The sequence below is a fragment of the Papio anubis genome, chromosome 2, assembly GCF_008728515.1.
Source record: "Papio anubis isolate 15944 chromosome 2, Panubis1.0, whole genome shotgun sequence".
NCBI classification, from domain to species: domain Eukaryota; kingdom Metazoa; phylum Chordata; class Mammalia; order Primates; family Cercopithecidae; genus Papio; species Papio anubis.
Genome location: NC_044977.1, coordinates 70,825,327 through 70,851,788, shown reverse-complemented (window position 1 = coordinate 70,851,788; position 26,462 = coordinate 70,825,327). Strand labels below are relative to the sequence as shown.

General features: G+C 40.0%; 1 protein-coding gene and 1 pseudogene across 2 annotated transcripts in view; one reads left to right on the top strand and one right to left on the bottom strand.

The window, feature by feature from the left end:
• The window catches only part of FRMD4B (FERM domain containing 4B), a 361,154-nt gene that overhangs the window by 257,844 nt on the left and 76,848 nt on the right, over positions 1–26,462 (bottom strand). Inside the window, exon 2 of the mRNA XM_009200361.4 lies at positions 739–866. The gene's annotated coding sequence lies outside the window, so the exon portion shown is untranslated. The remainder of the gene's footprint in view (positions 1–738; positions 867–26,462) is intronic.
• Positions 24,745–25,203, top strand: LOC101012557 (annotated as a pseudogene). The gene has a single exon (XR_643634.4). The product of XR_643634.4 is annotated as a 60S ribosomal protein L22 pseudogene (transcript).

Below are 26,462 nucleotides of genomic sequence, written 5' to 3'. Positions count from 1 at the left end.
GTTCTTCAAACCGTTTTTGTCTGTCAGATATGAACTTCTGAGAGCATCTCATGAAGAAACATTTTGAGACCTCATCTGGTTGTATTGCCTACATGCCTAGCAGTTTGGTTTCTATAGCATTGCTACCATTATGACAATGCTTGTGCAACTGTTCAAATATTCCATCCTCTTCTTCTTATATTATAAAAGCAGTGGAAAATGGAAAATAAAACCCAAGTAATGATACTAAGCATACAAAGCACTCCCTTACTCCAATTAAGCTAAAGATGAAAATCATTGCACATATAAAAAGAATCAACTATTTGCTTTGCTCAGTTGTCCACTGGACTTAAGTTGGTGAAGCTGCTCAACTGTGAATAAAAAGAAAATACTTTTATAAATGTGTGTATAAATATTGGAAATATAGGAAATATGTCTAAGGCATAGTACAATTAGTACATTTTAATTTTTTTTGTTTATTTTGCTCTGTAGGAAAAGACCTATAAAATGTAAGCATATCATTCAACTAAGGGGTGTTTGACTTTCATTTGAAAGTAGGGGAGTAACTGTATTTATTAATTTTCTTCATCATTTGCTAGTAATGCAAATATTTTGCTAATATGCCATATCACATATCACATTCTGTCCAAGCCCTGCTTGACAAGTCAATGCGTACTCACATGCAAACACACATAAACTCACTTTTCTGTTCTATCTAACATAACAAAGAGTTCAGCATTTACAGAAACGTCCACTTACCTTTAACTAGTGAGTATTCTCTTGCCCTTCTTTTGTTTTTACTGTAATAATCTTGAGATTTTCTTTGCTATGCATAGATGTCATCTTTTTCTTTCACATATTCTTTCTTCTGGATTTCTCATCAAAGCCTGTAATACAGAAGAGAGAAGCTCCTTAATTTCTGTAGGCACAGGCGGAGAAACTATAAATCTCAAGTCAGTGACACTTCTAATTTATTTCTAATTTTCCCCAGGCTGACTACAGTTTAATTACAGTTTTAGAAATTCGCCTAATTACATGAGATTTAGAATAGAGTTCTCTCGAAATACAGATGAAATTGAGGCTAGTCTCCTTAACAACTAAAGATTTCATACCAATTTGTCTTCTTACAGGATGCATGTCACTGAACACACCATTTTAGACTTCTACTGTCTCTGTAGGAGGAGATTCTGAAGTGCTCAAAGTTATCTACACTCAGTTGCAAAATCAGGGCTGTCAAATGGGAGAGAGAACTCAGTAATACATCCCCTCGGAAGCCATGTTTCAGAGTTACTGAAACCAGAATGGCATTCCTGAATCTTGTTTTTAACAGATGTCAGTGTGGTGAGAACGAAACACATCATGAATACTGATGAAATCTAGCGTGCATATCACGCCATAAGATATCCTCATGTATACGTATTTCTCATTCTCCCTACTACAGAAAAGAAAACAGCTTTCCCCCCAGAAGCTCCACTTAGGTCAATAAGCATGCTTCTCCTTTGTCACTTGTGAGGTCACACTGTTTCACACGCACCCGTGTGTAAAAACAGGACAAGGAGGAAGGCAGAAGTGGCAGATGTGGTATCCCTTGTTCTGCCATGTGGTAAGTGAAACTCTCTGTGGCACCATCCACATGGCACCTCCCCACACCACCTGCCCCTCCACTCCCCCTGGATATGCAAGGCATCTAGGTGCAAGTTGGCACAAGAAGCAGGAAGTCAATGGGATTTCTTCACAAACACCTTTGCCCTCTCTCTCCTTACTGATGCTATAGAACAAAGCCATTTTTCTAGCAGGAACTCAATATTCAAGGAGCTTAACTCAAATGAGAGCACGGAAAGGAGAATAGGTTGAGAGTTTCTTACAGGCAATATTTTTTAGTGCCCTTTTAGGAGGAAAGCATGTTGGGCATGGAGTCACGGTTTGGGTAGTACTAAGATCGGTATGAAGAATTCTCACACCCAGTCATCCTCTTGGTCCTCATGATCTCTCGGTGAAACATTAGGCAAAAAAAGGATACACTAGAGATGTGTTTTAGTCTAAGCTCCCACTTTACAAATAAGATAAATAAGGTCCAGAAAGAGAGAGAGAAAGCAACTTGTAAAATGTTACACAGGGCAGAGCTGGAACTGGAATGACACAGTACATTTTCTGCCTTATCACGTCATCTCTCCACATCTTTCTTGTGTCTGCCTGGAGACAAAAGCTCCTTGAGGGATTAAGCCCTGTAAACAATGATATACCAAGCAGTGTCTAATGTCATGTGCAAAGAACTAGTTAAATCCTTTACTTCTTTAGTGGGTGTTAACAAAGACTACACAGCTGCTGTCAACTTGGATCACAAAGACAGAAAAAAGAGAAATAAACAGATATCTTCTGATTGCTTTCAATAGCTACTATTTATTAAGTGTACAACATAAGCCATACACTATGCCAGACACATCACTTGTATTCTGCTAATGCTTCTAGAAACTCCAAAGATAATATGGATGCTATTATACTAGGAAGGTAAGGAAAGGAAGTCAGGGAAATAGATACCTTGTCTGAGGTTACACATAACTGGTTAGTTCTCAGATTCCATTCCTGCCTGCAATAAGCAGCACTATAAACCAAAAAAATATGCATCTATTTGAAAACCCCAGAATCCAGGAATAGAAACAAAGTGGACAGTATTTGGAAGGAAACTAAAGAGAGAAAGAAAGGAAAACTGAGATAAGAGCATTGTGGGAATCTATCTTTTTTTTTTTTTAAGATGGAGCCTTGCTCTGTCGCCCAGGCTGGAGTGCAGTGGTGCGATCTTGGCTCACTGCAAGCTATGCTTCCTGGGTCCACGCCATTCTCCTGACTTGGCCTCCCGAGTAGCTGGGACTACAGGCGTCTGCCAGCACACTTGACTAATTTTGTGTATTTTTAGTAGAGACGGGGTTTCACCATATTAGCCAGGATGGTCTCCATCTCCTGACCTTGTGATCCACCCACCTCAGCCTCCCAAAGTGCTGGGATTACAGGCATGAGCCACCACGCCCGGCTTGTGAGAATCTATTCTATAAGTGTTAACATGCAGGAGGGATATGTCTTAAGATCTATAAACACACCAAATATGCAAATATAATTAAAGCACTTGACTCCACCTATACAATTTGGTACAAGATACTTGTGATATTGGGTATCTGGGAATGAGCAAAGAAATTTAAGATCTCAGTGAGGTGGGGTAGATGAGTTACAATCACCTACTGTTGTTAGTTTGCTAGGGCTGCCATAACAAAATACCGAAGACTGCACGGCTTACACAACAAAATGTATGTTCTCACATTTCTGGAGGCTGAAAGTTCAAGATCAAGGTGTCAACAGGGCGGGTGTCCTCTGAGGCCTCTCTCCTTGGCTTGCAGATGGCCACCTCTTTACATGGTCTTTCCTCTGTACCCAAACACCCCTGGTACCTCTTTTTGTGCCCATATTTCTTCTTATAAAGACACCAGTCACACTGTATTAGGGCCCATCCTCAAGGCCTAATTTTAACTTCATCACCTCTTTAGAGATCCTATCTACACACACAGTCACATTCTGAGGTGCTATGAATTAGGACTTCAATATATCAGTCTAGGGGCTGGCATAATTCAGCCCTTAACACTCACCAAGCGACTAGTTCTGGTACCACAGAGATGAAAATCCAGACACCTGAAAAGTAACAACCTGTCATCAACCTTCAGTGTCATTCATGAAGAGGTGAAGCCCTCTAATATTTGAATTCAAGTGTAGGAATCTAAGGGTTTACTACAGGTTTTAGGGTTTTTTAAAAAAAAAAAAAAAAAAAAAGGAGAGGAAGGCCATTCAATAAACCTTGGTCATGATGGTCTAAACCAAGTGTCAGAAAACTACTGCTTGCCAGTAGTTTTAAATCTAGCATGCTGCATATTTTTCTAAATAAAGTTTTATTGGCACACATCCATGTCTATTCATTTATGTATTCATTGTCTATGGCTGTTAGCGAGCTACAACGGCAGAGTTGAATAGCTGTAACAGAAACTGTCTGGTCCACAGGGCTGAAAATATCCACTATCAGGCCCTTCACAGAGAAAGTTTGCCAACTCCTGGTTTAAACTGTGTTAATCAGGTTCCTTTACAGTAGGGCTTTTCAAGGTCTTTCCAATCTTCAAGGGGAAGATAGACAGTAAAATTGCATCTTACCTGGGAGGTAGTTTCTAAAGTCAGTTCAAAGTGAAAACTGTGTAGAGTCAAAATAACTGGAAAATCCCTTAGGGAAAGTGCCAACATAGAGCCCACGAACTACATCTTCATGAATATAGGCAGTTTTTCCTTCAAAGTTGCGACAGATAAAATTTTCTTCAAGCACTACATAAAAGACTCTATTTATGGACCATTTGTATAAAAAGATGCGTATCTTTAAATAACAGGATCATTCTCAGCATAAAAGACTTGAAAAAACTGAGACCAATCAAAGGACAGGAGACTGAGTTACCATCTCCTACTCACTTGCTGAATTTGCAGAAGTTATATATGCGCTGGAAATGACTCTACTGGAGTTTGCTTCCTTTCTCAGCTTACTTAACCAGAGAGTCTCCCTCCCTCACTTTTCTTATCCCACAGAAACCTCTAATATATGAAATCTCTAATAATAAATCTCTAATAATAAAACCTCTAATAATGCAATCAATATTCTGTGGAGCACACTTTGGGAAATGCTGAAATACTAAAAAACATAGGTGTTATAGATCAATCAGACAGAAATATGTAAAATGCTTTCCTAACACTGATAATAAAAAAAACTATAGGATAAACCGCAATGAGATACCATTTCACACCCACTAGGACAGATATTTGGGGAACGAAAGGAAAATAAGAAGTGTTGGTGAGAATGTGGAAAAACTGGAACTCTAGTGTATTGATGATGGGATTGTAAAATGGTGCAGCCACTGTGAAAAGCTGTTTAGTAGTCTCTCACAAGGTTAAATACAGAATTACCGTATGATCCAGCAATTCCATCTCTGGGCAAATACCCAAAAGAATTGAAAGGAGGGCCTTGAACAGATATTTGCACACTAGTGTTCATAGAAATATTATCCACAATTACCAAAGGTGGAAACAATCCAAATGTCCATCAACAGATTAATGGATAAACAAAATACAGCATATACATACCATGGACTATAATTCTTTTCACCTTAAAAAGGAATGAGATTCTGATATATGTTACAGCATAAATGAGTCTTAAAAACATTATACTATAGGCCAGACATGAAAGGACAAATATTGTATGATTCCACTTACATGGAGTGATTAGTATCTGGAATAGTGGAATAGTAATTACTATCTAGAACGGTGGAATTCACAGAGACAGAAAGTAGAGCAGAGTTTACAAGAGGCTGGGGGTACTGGGGAATGGGAAGTTACTGTTTAATGGGCATAGAGTTTCAGTTCAGGATGATGAAAAATGTTCTGGAGATGGATGGTGGTCGTGGTGGTTCAACATTGTGAATGCATTTAGACAGGGCCCTACACTGTCATCCAGGCTGGAGTGCAGTGGCACAATCATGGCTCACTGCAGTCTCAAACCCCCAGGCTCAAGCGACCCTCCCAACTCAGCCTCCCAAGTAGCTGGGACCACAGGCATGCGCCACCACGCCCAGTTTTTTTAAAAAAAATTTATAGAGATGAGGTCTCACCATGTTGCCCAGGCTGGTCTGGAACTCCTAGGCTCAAGCAATCCTCCTGCATCTGCCTTCCAAAGTACTGGGTTCACAGGCATGAGCCACTGTGCCTGGCCAACTGTACTTTTTAAATTGTTAAAATGGTAACTTTTATGTTATCTATGTGTGTATATATACAAAATATATAATATAAAATATAAAATATTATATACACTAGTGTATATACTAGTATACTATTCATACTATTATATATAACATACACTATTATATATGTAGTATGTATTATATAATAAATATTAATCAAAATATATAATACATACTATTATATATCAGTATATTATTTACAATATTTAATACTATATTAAATATATATACCATATATACTATACAGTATATACTATATATAATATATAATATATGCTATACATGCTATATATAATATATGCTATATAGTTTGGGCCTCAGTACATATATAGTATATATAGTATATACTGTATATATAGTATATATTATATAATATAATAGTATATATATATACACACACTGTTGAGATAGGGTCTCGCCTTGTCACCCAGGCTGGGGTGCAGTGATGCAATCGTGGCTCACTGCAGCCTCAAACCTCTTGGCTCATGTGATCCTCCCACTTCAGCCTCCTGAGTACCTGGGACTACACAGGCAGCATTACCACACCTGGGTAACTTTTAATTTTTTTTGTAGAGACAGGTTCTCGCTTTGTTGCTCAGGCTGTTCTCGAACTCTTGGCTTCAAATGATTCTTGGGCCTTGACATCCCAAAGTGCTGGGATTACAGGCATGAGCCACTGTGTCCAGCCTTGTTATGCATATTTTACCACAATAAAAAAATGTTCAAGACAAAAAAGGATGTAGAAGCAAAATTGTAGGAATGGGGATGGGGCAGACTTAAATTATTTAGACATCACTTGAATGTGTCATTCTGCTAAAAAATCTAGCTGTTGACAAGTTCCTGGCTTGCTTAGGTGACAATTTCAATACTTGGAAGGCAGAGGATGCTACAAGGGGAAGTGTTCATCCAGGAAAACCTTTTGGGCAATAGAGAAATGAAGCAAAAAAGTGGTCGCACACTCTTGGAGTTCAAAGCAGTTGAGAAAGGGATGCTGGGGTCCTCGCTTGGCTCCTCTCTGGTTCCAGTACTGCCTCCCACCACCCAATCTCCATCTTCACCCTTCCACTCACCCCCATTCACTGTACATTCAGCAGCCAAAGTGGGGGTAAAATATGGAAATATACAGAAGAAAATGCAACAAACTCCTATCCATGCACCCATCATTCAAAACTAACAAATGTTGTTTTCATATTTTTTCACATCCTGTCTTTACCGTTTTAAGTGATAGAACCACACAGAATTTATCTTCTATGTTAATTTCTCCAGTCCAATTCTTCCTTCATCTTCAGAGGCAACCATTCTTCCAAATTTGGAAGATATTTAGTTCGTGTGTGTGTGTGTATGTGTGTCCAAATATATTCTATGATTTTGTAATTTTAAACTTTTTATAAAGTGTATTATGCTGCCTATTAAATTTTACTCAACATGGTTTTTTGAGATCTAGATTATTAACTTTTGCATAGTGTTCTGTTGTATGACTGAATTATAGTTTAATTCTCCATTTGTGGACTGATGGCTATTTGGGTAGTGTCCAATTTTTGTTATAACAAAGGATGTGACAACACACATCCTCATGGTTCTCCTTCTGTACACAGGCCTCTCTGTTTAGTTGTGAGAGGTGTTTGGGGAACAACCTACATGAGAGTACATGGCAGCACTGTGTGGGTATATGCAGGAATTTCTCCTGGTAAATCTCACCTGGGGTGGTCCAATCCTCCAAGGTATTATTTGGAAATGTGGGACAATCTTTCATGAGATGGGGATGGAATGGGGGGGATGCTAAATTTTCTACAGTGCATGAGAGTCCTGAATAACAAAGACTTGTCCCACACAAAACACCAACAGTCCCTCCTTTGAGAAATGCTGCTGATTTCTGTCCCGAAGCAGAATCCTGGTGTTGTAGAATCTGTGTGTTTAGAAGTCTAACTAGGGAATGACAACTTGCTCTCCAAAGTACCACCTGCCACGGCTCAGAGTGCCTGTTTACCTCAATTCTTTGCCAAGTCTCACTGTCAGCCTTTTGAATTTCTGCTATTCTGACGGGCATAAAATGCAGTTTTATTATGATTTTTAAACTTGCATTTCCTGCTTTTATTACCACTGTGGAAAACCTTTTCATATTTTTACTGCTCATTCATGTCTCCCCCTTGTGGAAGTGCCTGTTAATAAGCTGTCTATTTTTCTATTGGGTAGTTTAAATTTCCCTTTTTGATTTGTAGGAGTTCATTAGAGATTCTGGAAACTTGCTTTTGGTAGTTATTTGGGGTTGCAAATGCCTTCTACCAGTTTGTTGCTTGTCTTTTTATTTTATGGTGCTATGCTATGCAGAAATTATACATTTCGATATAGTGAAATTCATCCAATCTTGAGTGTGATTTTTGAGTCTCTAGTTTATAAAATCTACTTTATTCTAAGATTCCTTTTTTCCCCATCTAAAGGTTTTACATTTTTATTTCTTATATTTAAGTTTTTAATCCATCTCACAATTTATTCTTGTACAAAGTGTGACGTAGGAATCTGATTTTTTCTTCTTATGGGCTTTCAGTTGTAACAATACCAATTACTTTTGATACTATGTTTTCCTCTGTAACTTCTAAAGCATCCTATATCATATAGAAAGAACCATATTTGTTTAGTTCAACATTGGGCTCTCTTTTCTGTCCTATTGATCTATTTTTCAATTACCCTTCACCAATAATACTATCTATGGCTTTAGAATAAATTCTTGAATGTGGCTGGGCATGGTGACTCATGCCTGTAATCCCAGCACTTTGGGAAGCCGAGGTGGGTGGATCACTTGAGGCCAGGAGCTTGAGACCAGCCTGGCCAATGTGGTGAAAACCCATCTCTACTAAAAAAAAAATACTGGCCGGGCGCGGTGGCTCAAGCCTGTAATCCCAGCACTTTGGGAGGCCGAGACGGGCGGATCATGAGGTCAGGAGATCGAGACCATCCTGGCTAATACGGTGAAACTCCGTCTCTACTAAAAAATACAAAAAACTAGCCGGGCGAAGTGGTGGGTGCCTGTAGTCCCAGCTACTCGGGAGGCTGAGGCAGGAGAATGGCGTGAACCCGAGAGGAGGAGCTTGCAGTGAGCTGAGATCCGGCCACTGCACTCCAGCCTGGGCGACAGAGCAAGACTCCGTCTCAAAAAAAAAAAAAAAAAATTAGCCAGGTGTGGTGATGCAAACCTGTAATCCCAGCTACTTGAGGGGCTAAGGCACGAGAATCGCTTGAACCTAGGAGGCACAGGTTGCACTGAGGCAAGATCATGCCATTGTACTCCAGCCTGGGCAATAGAGTGAGAGACTCTGTCAACAACAACAACAACAACAAAATTATTGATTACTTACATTTTCATTCAAATTTCAGAATGCTGGGGATTTTGCTTAGAACTACAATGAATTTATAAATACTTATAAATACTCAACATTTCATGATATTGATCTTCCTCTTCCACGTATATGGTATCTCTTGTCATTTCTTTAGTTCTTTTAAAAATAATTTACAATCACCATTTTTTCCTGAAGCAGATGTATATTTTCTTAAAACTTACTCTGAGTTTCTGAGTGGTTTTGAGCTCTGGAGTGATTTTTTTCAAACCCAAATCTGAAGATAGCAAATCACCCCTCCCCGAATGTAGCTCCTCTGAGACTTTCTGTTACACTTAGAATGAAATTCAAACTCCATACTGGAGCATGATTATAGGACATGGTTTCCTATCTTCCTCCCGGACTTATATTGTATGTTCTGTTAGTCATTAAGCTTTGGCCACAGTGGTTTTCTTTACTTTTTTTTTGTTTGTTTTTAAGGTTAGTCAAGTGAGGCAGTGAGAGTGGAGTGGTTTTCTTTATGTACTCAAACACACCAAGCTCATTTTATTTTGGGACACTTGTCCTTGAGGCTTTGTTTTTTCTGGAATCTTGTTCCCCAGATATGCATATGGCTAGTTTCTTCCTGCTGTTTGGGCCTCAGTTCAGATGTCTTCTCTCAGAGAAACCATCCCTGCCCACCAGAGAGTAGCCCTCCAGTCATCCATAATGTCATAGCTTCTTCATTTCTTCACAGCACTTGCCACTATTTGAATTTATCTTCTTTGAACTCTTTATTGGTGTATCATTCCCCATGATAGACCATAAGCTCCGCATGATTGAGGACTTGCTGTCTTGTTCTTTTCTGTGTCCCCAGAACCTACAACAATTCCTGGCACGTGGCAACCGTTCAATGAATATGAGCTGAATGGATAACTGAGTGGAAAAATGAACTCACATGGATCTCCCCCAATGCCCCCGGTTGCTCCTCCTGTGTCCTCTTATATCAACAAAGGAGTATTTCCTTTCTCCCACTGGCCACGCATATATTAGCAGTAAATAATGATGTAAGACATTTCTAGTCTCTTGAAGAAATAGTTTAACTGCAGAAATACTTATAAAAGGGATTCCAAACACATTTATGTTCTGCATACCATGTTTCCAAGTGGCTTAGAACAGTGAAAGTGCCACTGTCTATTCGGCCCATTTCTACTCCTAAGAGATGGCTATTAAGTTTATTTGCATAAATCCAGAAACTTTTTATCCATTTACAAATCCCCAGCTAGCTAATCTATCTTAGATTACACAATTTGAATGATTCAACAAAGAAGTTTCTTTTCTTTTTTTTTTTTTTTTTTTGAGATGGGGTCTCACTCTGTCACTCAGGCTGTGATGCAATTGTAGCCTGCAGCCTTGAACTTCTGTACTCAAGCAATCCTCCTAACTCAGCCTCCTGAGTAGCTGGAATTACAAGTGCACACCATCATGCTCAGTTAATTTTTTTAATTGTTTTGTAGAGATGGGATCTCACTGTGTTGTCCAGGCTGGTCTTAAACTCCTGGCCTCAAGTGAACCTCCTGCTTCAACCTCCCAAAGTGCTGGGATTATAGGCATGAGCCACTATGCCCTGCCAAGAAGTTTTATTCTTATTGAAAAAGTGTTATTTTTAAGTGAATCTGAATTTGTTAAGAAGGCAGATTGTCAATCCCACTTCTAGAGGTTCCGATTCCACAAACCAGAGGTGCAGCCTTCATTTTCAATAAGCACCCTAGATTATTCTAACACATGTAGTCCAACAACCATTTATGAGAAATACTCACCTACGTTAAGGCAATTTAATGTCATCCTTATTTAAGACGATGCAGCCTCCCAAACACTAGGGGGCAGATGGAGCCACATGTGCACCCACTGACTTGCTATGTCCTGTCCCCTTTGCCCAAGAAGAGGGCATAGCGGATCCATGTGCCTCCACTGAGGCCCTGAGAACCGGACCTGCTTATGAAGCCACATAAACAATCAGGAAACAGCTCAAAACTGGTAGTGAGGAAATGGGTTCTAGACTCTGAGTGGCTTTGGGCCAGTTTCTTTATATGCAAAATGAGACGGTGGGCCAGTATGATGTTGTGATAGAATAAGAAATCTCTATTTGTTCTTCCCCAGTTCCTGGCACAGAGTTTCTGAAACTCTTGTAACTTCCGGAGTGATTGGGGTAAGAGGAACATCTTTTGTTACTCTTAATAAGCCCCTTTCAACCACATCTGAGTTTATGTTAATGAGATGTCTGGGGGATTCCAGCCCCAGACAGCTTCAGGGTGGGGGATGGTTGCCAGAGGAACCAACCATGTGATTATAGGGTTGGAACTTTCAGTCCCACCCCCTGACCTCCAGGGAGGGGAGAGAGGCTGGAGGTTGAGTTCAATCACCAGTAGCCACAATGTACTCAATCATGCCTAATTAATGGAACCTCCATAAAAACCGTGACCAATGGGGTTTGGAGAGCCTCCTGGTGAATGCATTCACTTTTTGGGAGAACAGCACACCCCAAACTCCACTGGCACAGAAAATCCTGCTTTTTGGACCCCTCTAGACTTTACCCTATATGAACATCTTCATCTGGCTGTTTGTCTGCATCCTTTATAATATCTTTTCTAATGAACTGGTAAGTGAAGTGGTTCTCTGAGTTCTATGAGCTATTATAGCTAATTGTCAAACATGAGCAGGCGGTCATAGGAACCCCTAATTTGTAGTTAAGTTGGTCAAAAGTGCAGGGGGCCCAGGACTTGCACATGGCGTCTGAAATGGGGGTTGTCTTATGGGCCTGAGCCCTTAACCTGTGAGGCTAAAACCACCTTTGCAAAATTATGACAGTAAGAGAAATCTGACACAGCCAACTCCATCTTGCTTCCAGCAACACACACTTGCTGTCCTCACTCATTCCTGGGTGTAGGCCAAGCTAACTTTCAAAGGCATTCGGTTTATAGTGTAAGCTTAAAACAAGAATGACAATAGCCCTTCTGCAAACTAAACTGCCTTTGTAAAACTAATGAAAGCCCACAAGGTTCGAATTACTTACCTGAATTCTGCTAAGATGTAGGCACAGTTAAAACAATAACCAGCCATTGTTCTGGAGCTCACAAGATCTGTAACTTCCCCAATTACTCCTGTAGATACATCGCTATTATAGAACCCAAGATTGGTCTTTTGAGATGTTTTTCAGACTTTTGCATTTTGATGACTAACTTCACCCGGTATCAGGGACTCGGCTGGACCTGTGGCCCCCACCCAGAGGTTGACAGCACACGAGGACCATTTTCCACACCCTTATGATTTCATCTCCCAACCAATCAGCATTCCCCATTCCCTAGCCCCCTGCCCACCAAAGTATCCTTGAAAAACCCTAGCCTCTTTGGGGAGACTGATTTGAGTAATAGCCCCAATCCTTCTGCTTGGCCAGCCTTGCATTAATTAAACTCTTTCTTTACTGCAATAATGCTGTCTCAGTGAATTGAGTTTATCTGTATAGCAGGCAAGAAGAACCCGTTTGGGGGATTACAGTGTCTGATGCTAATTTCAGGTCGATTTTGTGAAATCAAAATTGAACTGAATTGAATTAAGGACACCCAGTTGGTGTATGAAGAGTTGGAGAACTGATTGCTTAGTGTGGAAAACCCACACATTTGGTATCAGAAGTGTTGTGATTATTGAAATAAAGTTGTTTTATTCTTTCAACCACATAGTTGTAAAAGTGCATTCCAGCTCTATCATTTTATGGGAGACTTCAATATCTCATGGATTTCTGTGTGATTAGGTTACGCCTGACTCTCACCCCATACCTTCCAAATTTTCTAGGAGGAACTTATATCATGTTTGTAATGGAGAAGAAAATAGCCAACACATTTTAAAAGATAACATTTCCCATTATTACTCAAGCAGGATTTTCACAAGGTAAGATGATTGCTTCTGTTTCAGTGCTAAGTTCACTACTCATCTCCATAAACATAAAGAAACAACAAAATCTCTACACACACTTATCCACCAGATTGTTTTTTTTTTTTTTTTTTTTTTTGAGACGGAGTCTCGCTCTGTCGCCCAGGCTGGAGTGCAGTGGCGCGATCTCGGCTCACTGCAAGCTCCGCCTCCCGGGTTCACGCCATTCTCCTGCCTCAGCCTCCCGAGTAGCTGGGACTACAGGCGCCCACAACCGCGCCCGGCTAATTTTTTTTTGTATTTTTAGTAGAGACGGGGTTTCACCGTGGTCTTGATCTCCTGACCTTGTGATCCGCCCGCCTCGGCCTCCCAAAGTGCTGGGATTACAGGCGTGAGCCACCGCGCCCGGCCTCCACCAGATTGTTTTAAACAATTTTCAAACTTGTTTTAATAGGCAAAACTGGCTCTGCAATGCTAAACTAGACGTAAATAGCCCAAGGATCCAATTTCAGCCAAAATCTCATACCACATGGAGAAATTAAGCAATTCTTAAATATTTAATAATACTCTGTAATTTTTTAGACTCCTGGGCTCCAAAATTTCTGACAAAGTAATTCCTAAGCCACAATTAACAAAAATAGGCCACCTTCCAAAAAGTTTCGCAAAGCCAAAGTAAACTCCTCCGAGCACTCCCGCTGCAGTGAGAGTGATGCGTATGAGTGACATACCCGCCAGAAATGACAGCAGCCAGAAAGGGTTTGGAGCTTGCCCTGAACTGGTGTCTGCTGAAAAGGCTCATAAAAAGAAGGTTGTGATTAGAGGATCACGACATTTCCAGCACCCACTTATTAGCATGTCTGGAGAATCACAGAACTCTTTACAACCAGAGTTCACGTCACAGGATATTTACAAATACTGCTATTCCAGTCTTCAGAGCAATTCGGTCTCTGCTCTAATAGCAGACAAAGGATGCAGACGCCCTAGCCAATCACTGCAGGTGGCCTCCTAAGAAAGATTCCTGCCACCCCTTGGTTGCTCAGGACATAAACCTATATATTCTTCCTCTCCATCATCCCACTTCTCATTCATCAAACCCCCTGCTTAAAACTCCTCAGAGACTTCTGATTTTACATAGACTGAAACTTAAACTCCAGCTCCTATGTGGATACCTATCTACCTCTGAAATCTCATTTCATGCCAGTCTTCCCTTTACTCTCAATACACCCCACAATGGCCTCCTTTTCCCACCTTATGGGTCAAGCCCATTCTCACTGCAGGGACTTGGCACTTGCTGTGTCACTGCTTGGATCATTATTTCTCTAGATCTTCACATAGCTGGTTCCACCTCGTAATTCCAATTCAACTCACATGACCTTCCCAGATCACTATATCCTAAATAGTGTTAAGCTACATTTGTGTTATTCTCTACTCCTGTTTGTTTTCTGTCTGGTCCTGAAATTACACTGTTTATTTGCTTGATGGTTTTCTCATCCCACTAGAATTTCACCTCCAAGGGGAGGGAGATATTGCTTTGTCCTGTTCACTGCTACATCCTCATAGCCTGGGACAATGCACATAGTAGATACTCAGTGACTATTTGTCAAATAAATGCATGTGTTTTATTTATTTATTTATTTAATTTATTTTTTTCTGAGATGGAGTCTTGCTTTGCCACCCAGGCTGGAGTGCAATGCGTGATCTTGGCTCACTACAACCTCAGCCTCCCAGGATCAAGCAATTCTCCTGCCTCAGCCTCCTGAGTAGCTGGGATTACAGGCATGTACCACCACGCCTGGCTAATTTTTGTATTTTTAGTAGAGACGAGGTTTCACCATGTTGGTTAAGCTGGTCTCGGACCCCTGACTTCATGATCTGCCCGCTTCGGCCTTGTAAAGTGCTGGGATTTGCAGGCGTGAGCCACCGTGCCTGGCCTACAAATTTTTTTTTTCCTTGAGATGGAGTCTCAATCTGTCGCCCTGGCTGGAGTGCAGTGGTGTGACCTCAGCTTACTCTGCCTCCCTGGTTCAACTGATTCTCCTGCCTCAGCCTCCCTAGTAGCTAGGAATAAAGGCACACACCACCACACCTGGCTAATTTTTGCATTTTTAGTAGAGATGAGGTTTTGTCACATTGTCCAGGCCAGTCTTGAACTCATCTCAGGTGATCAGCCCACCTTGGCCTCCCAAAGTGCTGAGATTATAGGCGTGAGTCACCCGCACCCGGCCATGTGTTATTTTAGATTAAATTAGAACCCAACTTTTCAATGTTCTCCCTCTACTCAGAGTTAAAACTCAGTTTGTTGCTTGGAAGACAAGTTAATTTGCAGAAGAGACATATCTCACTCTCTATGAATATCCTCATTGTCACCCCACAACTAGTTTAGAATCTCTGACATAGTACATGTTCCTCTGAAAACATAAGACCCTTTGGAGACATCAGTCAAATGAAATGTAAGCCTCATTGACAAGCTAAGATGACTCTTACAGTGCTTCTTGAGGGAATGATTGTGTAGGTAGTGACTGCTGGAAGTGAAGGGCTCAGAGTCTGAGTGGGTTGATCCACATGTCACACAGATTGAAGCAGGTAGAATTTTTTTTTAATGCTAGGGAAATTTTGCTGAGGTACTCTGTGTTCTAGCCAGGCATTCAATATAGGGGTGGTTCATCTGGGGCTCAAATGAGAGGATCAACTAACTGAAGTTTTAAATGGGTGTCAGATGAAGGGAATTCCACCCTGACTTGCACAGTGAGCTACAGAGTGGTAGTGACAGCCAATTTTCTACACAGTATCATAATTTATAAATCTCTTTTATATACTCATCATCTCTTTTGTTTCTTAGGGAAAATCTGTGAGGTTGGCCAAATGTAGTTATTGTACCTATTTCATATATGTGAAGATGAGACTCAAGATTCCATAATGAGTAAATAACCAGAAACTTGATTTGCAATCAATAATGAGTAAATAACCAGAAACTTGATTTGCAATCAAGATCTTATAAGATCATCTTCTAGAGATCCTAATGTACCAATAAGAAAGATATTGAAGAAGGCATTTAAAAAATCAACTTTATTCAGGTATAACATATATACACAATAAAATATTCCCATTTTAAGTGTGGAGTTAAACAGATTTTAACAAATATATACACTCCTTACCCACCACCACAATCAAGATATGGAATCCTTCTCTTTTTTTGAACAAATTTAGGAGATACATTGTAAATTTTGTTACAGGTATATAATGTGTAGTGATCAAGTCAAGGTATTTAGAAGATAACAAAACATTTTTCTCTCTTAAGAAGTTCCTTTATATCCCTTTGTGCTCATTTCTCTCTCTTACTTACTTCCTGTCCTTCCCTTAGGAAACCACTGATCTGCTCTCTGACATGACGTATTACTTTTTCTAGAATTTCATAAGAATAGAATCATATAGTCTGAATTTTTTTGTGTCTCTGGCTCCTTTTGGTTTGTTTGTATGATGTTTTTGAGATTCATCCATGTTATGGCACATATTAGTAGTTTGTTCTTTTTTATTGTTTCATTTTATAGTATTCTATTGTATGGCTATGTCACAATTTGTTTATCCATTCACCTTCTGATGGACATTTGGATTCTTTCCTGTTTGGGTTATCATAAATGCCACTCTCATGGACATTCCAATACAATTTTTTTTTTTCCTTTTATTGAGACAGAGTCTCACTCTATTGCCCAGGCTGCGATCTCAGATCACTGCAACCTCCGCTTCCTCGGTTCAAGGGATTCTCGTGGCTCAGCCTCCCAAGTAGCTGGGATTACAGGCGTGTGCCACCACACCCAGCTAATTTTTGTATTTTTAGTAGAGACAAGGTATCACCATGTTAGGCAGGCTGGTCTCGAACTCCTGACCTCAGGTGATCCACCTGCCTCGGCCTCCCAAAGTGCTGGGATTACAGGCGTGAGCCACCACGCCTGGCCCCAATACAAATCTTTTGTGGGCATATATTTTCATTGCTTTTCAGTAAATACTTTGGAGTGGAATTGTGAGATTCTATGATCCAGGAATTTTTAATTTTATAAAAAACTGAGATCTATGGTCTAAAGTGGTTTTACCATTTTATATTTACACCAGCAGTGTATGGGAATTCCAGTTGCTCCATATCCTCGCTGATACTTGGCATTGTTAGTCTTTACATTTTAGCCATTTTAATAGCTATGAAGTAGTTGGCATCTCACTGTAATTTGAGTTTGCATTTCCTAGATGACTAATAATGTTGAGCATCATTTTTGGGGGCTTATTGCTCATTTGTATAACTTCTGCAAAGGGCAATTTGAGAGACAAGAGATACAAATAATTTTGTGTCTCATGCAAGAATTTGTTTTATTGTAGAAACAATTTTGAAAAATGCAACCTGGAAAAAATTATAAAACATTCAGACTATAAAGAATAAAGAAAACTTTAATATGGTCAAAATGCCCACATTTTTAATTTTTTCTTTAGTATACACTCCTTGAATTTTTTTAGTAAACATTCATGCAATGCTCTAACAAACTGGGGAGGCTGAGTTTTCAGGTAGAAGCAAGCAAAGAAGGAAAAGGCTTTGCTCTCTTTATTTCCATTCCCTAGACTTCATTTTACAGACGATGGGCTCAATTATTCACAGCATCTTTTTATATCTAGCCTCGTAAAACTGTAAGGTGAATCATTACAAAATTAATATTCAACAGGCTTTATATAACTGTTTAATTCAATGCATAACTCAGATTTTTATCACCCCAAGGCCTCTCAAGATCTATAAATGCAACCAACTTAATAAGATACCATGTGTTTTAACTCTAACATTACCTCAAAGACCTCCATACCACACAACCACTAAATTTAGACTAGATAACCAAATAGACATCTATGACAGAAATGAACTGTATTTAAAAAGTCAAGTCCTGCATGAAGACTTGCATGATGACAATGAAGATTGTGTTCTAATACATTCATTTTGAGAACCTTACAGTTTTGATTTTAAAAAGGAGCTTATTTTGCTTCCGGAGCACTAAGCTACAAGTGTTTTATGCCACATAACCCAAAAGAGTTGACTCTTAAATAATCATCACTTGCCAGGAGGTGAAAAAGCGGATGAATGCATCTAGATATTACCTCCTAGCTCCCATTCAAATAAATGTGTATAACTTCCATCCTAAAAGGAATCTTATAGATCATCCAGCCCTATGATCACATTTTCTGGACAAGGAAACCAAGGCCCAGACAAGTGAAATGATCAGCCTAAGGTCAGACAACCAGCTAAAAAGACTGAATGTGAAATCCAGGTCTTCTGAATCAGATTCTAAATTCTTAGTCTTGTGATTTTTCTTCCTAAGGCTTTTGTTTTGTTTTGTTTTCAATAGTTATACAGGTTCAATGCAGAAATTTTGGAAAACCCAGAAAAGCACAAAGAAAAACTGTTAGACCAATTTTTAACAATTTAAAATTGTTAATCCCAATACTTTAAGATAATCACTCAAACTTTTAGTAGGGCACTATGATATAGAAACTAAGAGGGCTGCTTCTGGAGTACACACATTTGGCTCCTTATCCTGACTCCCATGCTTGGCAAGCTTGTGGGCGTGGGAGTTACTTTACCTTCTTCAGCCTCAGTTTCCCTGCCAGTAAAATGGGGAGAACAAGGTCACTGATTTCTCAAGGTTGTGAGAATGAAGTGAGATGAAATTTGTAAAGCATCTCATACAATGCCTGCAGACAATAATCATTAGCCATCATGATTATCTACTTTCAGACATTTATTTATGTTTACGTTTTCATGCTTTAAAAAAGTAAACCAGCTCAGGCCAAATGTAGTGGCTCATGCCCGTAATCCCAGCACTTTGGGGGGGCCCAGGCAGGAGGATCACTTGAGCCCAGGAGTTAGAGACCAGCCTGAAAAGAATTAGCCAGGCATGATGGCATAGGCCTGTAGTTCCAGTTACTTGGGAGACTGAGGTGGGAGGATCGCTTGAGCCCAAGTTCATTCCAGCCTGGGTGACAGGGTGAGACACTGTCTCAGAAAAACAAAATAGGCTGGGGGTGGTGGCACACACCACTAATCCCAGCACTTTGGGAGGCCAAGGCAGGCAGATCACCTGAGGTCAGGAGTTCAAGACCAGCCTGTCCAACATGGGGAAACCCCATCTCTACTGAAAATACAAAAAGTTAGCTGGGCGTGGTTGTACACGCCTATAATCCCAGTTGCTCGGGAGGCTGAGGCAGAAGAATCGCTTGAACCCAGGAGGCGGAGGTTGCAGTGAGCCAAGATTGTGCCATTGCACTCCAGCTTGGGCGACAAGAGTGAAAGTCTCCCTCCAAAAAAAAAAAAAAAAAAAACCAATCCAACAACAACAGAACAACAACAACAAAAAAAGTAAGCCAGTTCTGTGGCCTTTTCCATCTGATGGTACATTTGCCATGAAAAGTCATTTTCTGATGACCTTCCCACTAAATCAAACTTTCCAGAGAAGTCCAAATTTAAACAGTGATCTGAAGAGCCGCACACTGGGGCTCTGACTAATAAGAAGAAATTCCCACAATCCAGCTAATCCCTCAGAGTTTTAGGTTATGTACAAGGCTGCAGCCATATCCTAATGATGACTTCTAGCAGAGCTTCAGAAAGAATGTGGCTCCCTCCCTCCTCTCAGAGCCTCTGCCTTTTCAGTGCTTCCAGGAACCAGCAGGGCCCCAAGGACCTTTCCACATCAGGGGAATCTCAGAGGATGATGTGTGATGTCTTCATAGCCTGATTTCCAAGTAAAGTAGGGATGGTTTTTGAGAATTAAAAAATGTCCTGCTGTGATCTCTTTTCTTTCTATCCTACACCAAAACAAACAAACAATAAACCACTCCCTACATTTGTGAGACTCCAGAAAGAACTGTTGGCCCGGCAATGATCAGTGACTGATGGGTGATAGCTGTAGGAAGTGCTGTGATAAGGTTTATGAAGCTGTAGCCTGGATCAATGGAAGAGTATATTGTGATTGATCGGGAATGTCTGCAGTGGAAGGTGGCAACAGCAGGGTGGTACACAAGCCATGGTGCTGTCCTCCCTGGTTTATTTTAATGTATTCTCTTTATAGGTATGAAAAATAAGGTTTACAGCAATGAGGTATCATGGCTTATCCATCCATGAGTACGGAGTATGGCAAAACTGAAACTAGCAACCATTCCTTATGGTTTGTAGCTCAGCAATCCTCTCTCCATGCCAGGCTGCCTTTCTTCTCTGGTGGGTGAGATGGTTTCCTTCTTATAACCACTAGGTGGTCCTGGCATGTTACAACCTATTCAGAGATCACTTCCATAATGAAAAAATTATGCCAAGATAATTTTAAAAACCCACCAGTCCCAGTTTTGTGTTAAGGCTCTGGCAACAGCCAGCACACAGCTGTTGCGAGGATGCATATTCTCTTTTGACAAAAGACAGGTGGCTGGTTGTGTCATGTTGGTCTGAGATAACATAATGTGCAGAAAGAGAGACAAGCAGGGAAGGAGAGATTTCTTTCCCAGACTCTCACATAAATGGATTTCTTCTTTGCCTAATGGAGCTCTAAATAAATAAAATACAAAACAAATGTTTACAATATTGTTGAGACACTGAGTTGCTGAGAGATAGCTGTAGAGTTTTATTCTAATTTGTATCCTCTCCAGGAAAATGGAATTCAACACAAACTTTATAATGGTAGGAGGAAGAAGGTATCATCATTTATTCCTTCATATGTTCACCCGATATTTACTAAGTGCCAGGCAGTGCAAAGTACTAGGGATACAACAGTGATCGGAAGATGAATAGTTTCTGTCCTCACATGAAGTCTACTGGGAAAGATGGACTATTAACAAGCATTGTAATAAGTGTGTATATACAAAGAAGAAGATAGTATTGAGGGAGCAACTGGACAGAGGTGAAGGATCAACAGGATTGGCATGCTTAAGTAGAAAGGGCATGTGATTCGGAGCTGGACAAAAGTGAAATCGTTTCTTGCCACTTACCAAGTGGGTGACCTTGAGCAAGTCATTTATATTTTCTACCCTAATTTCCTTATCTATGAAACAAAGCTAATAATTTCTACCCTGTCAGGATTATGCTAGGTATTGAGTTAAAGTTTATTAAGTTCCCAGGGAAGTCTGTCACAGAGTATGAGTTCAACACATATTTGTCAAGTGAATGAAAGAATCATTATGAAATACACATTGGATCTCTAATAGAAAAAGGGACACTTGGGCAGAGACTGATGAAACAGAGAGAAACTAGACATTAGTCTTGTCTTACACCTATTTAGAGACTGAGAATATATAGCAAATAGCAAATTCATAAAGAAGCACATTTCATGTAGCTAGGTCAGGGAGTACTCTACAACAGAACTATTTAACAGAAACATAACATGGGTCACAAATGAGAGGCACATGTGTAATTTTCAGATTTCCGCAGCCACATTAATAAAAGTAAAAAAGAAAAATAGAATGTTTAGTAATATATTTAACCCAACATAGCCAAAACATTATTATTTTACATATAGCCAATGTAAGTTTATTGATACAATATTTTGCATTCTATTTTTTCTACTAAGACTTCAAAATCCAGTGTGTGCTTTATATTTACACTACATCTCAATTTGGCCTTGCCATGTTTCAGATGCTCAGTTGCCATGTGTGGCTAACGGCTTCCATACTGGACAACACAATTCCAGAAGTGTGGGGATGGGAGAGTTTATTGAAGACACAGTCAGTCAGGTGGGCTTAGGGAAGAGGTGAAGAGATGGGCTTGAGTAGATGGGCATTAAAAGACCTGATTTGGTGTTTTTACAAGCTGTATCTATGTACAGTGTCTTGTGTTGCAGCACCTTATAGAAGCCTCCTTCATCTGGCTGGCTCTGTGTCAGGGACCTTCTGAATCTACTCCTCGTGCAGGGGTCATACTCTTGCATTTGGTCCTTACTCTCTGATGGCACCTTCAGACTCTCAGATTGTCCTTTGCTCTCTGGTACCCTCTGACTTGGCACCGTGCATAGCGCCTGGTACCTGGAAACCACATGTATGTAAAAGCAGACTCCTTGGCTGCATAATACAGTTCTAAATAAATAAAATACAAAGTGATTCCTGGAGCTAGCCAAACTCTGGCTCTCAAAGCCACTAGGACTATCAGAGTTGTCCTCTAGCCTAGGGAGACACACAGAGAGTGTCAAGTTTAAAAAATCCCAGGAATATTACCTGTAGAAGACCAGTCTCGTCATGGATTCCCAGTGGGGGAGAGATGGGCACGTGACCTGGCTGGAGGCATGGCATTTGGCAGAGAGGAACTGGAAAAAGGAGGAGATGATGACCTGACCCTTTGAGAGCAGGTCCTAGCCAAGTGCATTCTCTAAGGTGAAATGCAGAAAGGCAATCCATGTGGCCAAGAAAGGTGCAGTGATATGTACCAGAAAGAAATTCAGATGATGGATAAAGGATGAATGAGAAAAATGGATGTGAAAGGAGGGAGGCAGAAGCCTAGAAAACAAGAGTCCCCACAAGAACCTGGTATCTCCTCACCTAAGCAAGCATTGATGTGTCCCCCACACTAGGACCCAAGCAGGATCGCAGTGGTGGGCTGGACCCAGGTCTGCCTCCTCCTCAGGCCTATACCATCCCACAGCCCAGGGCAATCAAATAAATAAGAGAAGTAGATTGGATGAGGAGGCAGAACACATTCTCCTGCTGTATCCCCAGTGATAACAGTAGGAATGAAGAAGGAGGAATTTGAGTGGGCTTTAATCTCAGTTCAATAGTATCATCATAGGAACTCCTGTCCCGTGTGTAGAAGGAGATACTCCCTGACTCTACCCAACTAACAGCAAGTAGGAATGTGACCCCAAGTGTGGCTAGGTATTTTAATTTTTCCGAAGTTTTAACTATGGATTTTATGTGACACTTTCCAATTTTTTAATGTTTTTAACTATGTTAATAAATTTTTAAACATTGTGCTGCCTCCTACTATGTGAGCCAAAGAAAACAAACCACAGGGCTGGCAGCTTGAGACTTCTACTGTGGGTTCAGGATCCTGTTCCACCATCACCTGGCCATTTGTAGCTTCTCACTTCCATTTTGTTCTGAGGCTTAAATCAGAACGACTTGACATCAGTTCCATTTTGCTTTGAGGCTTAATTCAGATTATGCACATCAAGGGCTTAGCTTAGTTTCTGGCACATAGTGAAGGCAGTTAATAACTGGTGCCTAGTATCTGTAAAGAATTTCTGAGATTTATTTCCAACTATTATATAGGGATTGAATCACAGGATGCCCCCAGAGACGAAACATCTGAAACAGGGCTCCTCTCCCTCATATGATATGATTCCCTATCTCTTCATTTCCGTTTCACAGCTAAGATTTATGACACTTTCATTTTACTTTGTCAATTCATGAAACTCAAAGTCGTTGCACAAAGGAAGTGAGAAAAACAGAAAACAAACAAACAAATAAAACAACAACAAAAAAAACGCCAGCCGAGGTAGAAGTGTAAGTTGATATACGTTTTCTAGAAAGTAGTTTGATCATGCTCAGCAAAAGACTAAAAAGAATTCATATGCCTTTTGACTCAGCTATTCCATTTCAAGGAATTTAGCCTAAGGGAAAAATTATGGTTTTTCATAAAGGCTTAGTCCCAAAAATGTTTATGACAGTGTAGTCTATAATAGAAACAATTAAGGAAATTAAATGCCCGTAAAGAAGAGATTGGTTGCAAAAGTTATGCTACACTAGAAAGCTGATTTTTCTCCATCACAGCCCCCTCATTACTTTCAGAGCACTTACTATGTTAATCGTGTCTCCTGCAGTAAACTCCAGGAAAGCAGGGTCCTTGTCTGTCCTGTTCACCACTGTATACACCATTGTTTATGAGCCGGCACACAACAGACACAAATGAATATTTAAATACATACAAGACAGTTTATGTAGTATGATTCCATTTTTGTAAAAAAAAAAAAAAAAAAAGCATGTGTCTGTACGTTATTAGTGCTTTCCCCTAGATGGGGTCAGCAAACTAGACCCTGGACTCACTAAATAAAGTTTTATTGGAACACAGCCACACTCTTTCTTTTACATGTTGTCTATGGCTGCTTTTGTACTAAAATGGCACAGTTGAGCAGCTGCAACACAGTTTGTGAGTTTGTGTTGCCCATAAAGCTAAAAATATTCACTATGTGGCCCTATAGAGAAAAAGTTTGCAGACTCCTGCTTTAAATGGTAGAAGTTCCTTTTGTGCTGTCTAATTCACATACACACACACACACACGTGTGTGTATTTAACAATGAACATGTATTACTTTTGTAACCATGAAAAGTTAAAGTTGTTTTTGCAAAAGAAAGACAGGAATGAAGGAACAAAGAAAAAAGAAAAAAAGTAGGGAATTATTTGTTCATGTTTACCAGTATAGAAAAATGTCCACAGCAAGCAAAATTTTAAGTGTGGTATGAACAGAACGGTTATATTTTTGTAATGTCTGGATAAAGAACTGAAAGGAAAAAACTGTTAGCATGGCTGTATCTGGGTAAGGGAACTATAAATGGCTTTTATTTCCTTCTTTGTTCTTAGTTGTATTTTCTCAATTTTCCAGAATAAATATGCTTTACTTTTCTAATAAGAAAAAGAGAAAATAAGTTATATTGAAGATAGAGAAAATAAAATGTTAGTCTACATAAAAAGCAACAATGTTAACTCCACTGCCGCCATGGCACCTGTGAAAAAGCTTGTGGCGAAGGGGGGCAAAAAAAAGAAGCAGGTTCTGAAGTTTCCTCTTGATTGCACCCACCCTGTAGAAGATGGAATCATGGATGCTGCCAATTTTGAGCAGTTTTTGCAAGAAAGGATCGAAGTGAACGGAAAAGCTGGGAACCTTGGTGGAGGGGTGGCGACCATCAAAAGGAGCAAGAGCAAGATCACTGTGACATCTGAGGTGCTTTCTCCAAAAGGTATTTGAAATATCTCACCAAAAAATATTTGAAGAATAATTTACGTGACTGGTTGTGCGTAGTTGCTAACAGCAAAGACAGTTACAAATTACATTACTTCCAGATTAACCAGGACGAAGAAGAGGAGGAAGATGAGGATTAAATTTCATTTATCCAGAATATTTTGTATGAGTTCTTGAATGAAACTTGGGAACCAAAAAAAAAAAAAAAAAAAAAAAGCAACAATGTTTCTACCAGGTTTTGAACATCTACTTGGGGTCCTGGGAGTGTGTCCCTTTCGGCACACTGCTTGTCATTACTGCCCTCCACTAAAATGGTAACATGGCCAAGGCTGAAGTGTTAAAATCTTGTGCCACTTTTTTTTCCCCCAAATTATTTATGTTGTCCTCCAAACAGAATGGATGTTTTTCTTTATATTAAAAAGTTTTAAAAAGTCCACTGAATTATTTCTGAAGCACAGTTTACCATTTCTATCTAGACTAGAAAGTGTATTTAGAAAAGAAGTTTTCTGACTTAGTAGCCGACCCTTGTCCCCACAATCACATTTCCCTAATTTCAGCCTTAGCTGAGGTTGACAGTTCTAGCAATATGGACGGCTCCCACCGCATTATTCCACCATTTGTCTCTCTGCTTTTAGGAGGAGGTAACACCCGCCAGGGGCAGCCCTCAACAATGGGGAGCAGTGGATAAATGCCTCAGCCTCTGGGCTGCAGACTTGGCAGACAGGAGCCCCTGTTGCCCATAGAAGCCATCTTTCTTGGCTTTTCTCCATCTCTTGTTCACTCTCTCCACTTCCTTCTCCTGCTTCCTGGGAATCTCCTCTCCCAAAATAGCTTCCTGCACCCAAGATACTGTCTCAGGTTCTGCTTTGGAGGAACTCACACTAAAAGAGTTTGTAAGCAAATGGCAAATTAATAACAAAAATTACACCACAGAGCCCAGAAAGCTCTCATAGATGGAGTCAAATAGAGCTCATTAGCTTCTAGGATACATGTGCTCATTACATGACTATTGATTAGATTTTTACATTGGGCCATGTGGGCTGGGTATACTATGGTGAACTAGATAGACACAGTCTATGCTCACAGAGCATGAGGCATTAAACAATGATTATGCAAATTATACTAACAGAAAGGACAGGAAAGATGGGAAAATACAGGAAAAACTAGTCTAGTCTGAGATTTAACATGGGTTTCTGAGAACACAACATTTAAACTGAGCCTTAAAGTAGGGGTTAGCCAAAAAGTAGGGAAGAGCTACAATGTGTCCTCAGCATACGAAGACTGAACATGGAAGGCGGACATTTGATGGGCTAATTAATCATGTTACAGGATTTGAAGATTTCAATAAATATATAGCCAGTCAAATTCTCCCCTTTCATCTGACATGGTTAAATATCCTGTAAGCAGAACAAGTATTTGGATATCTTCAGGGTATTAATTACTGAGAGGACCAAAGTTGGCCATTAAGATTCAAA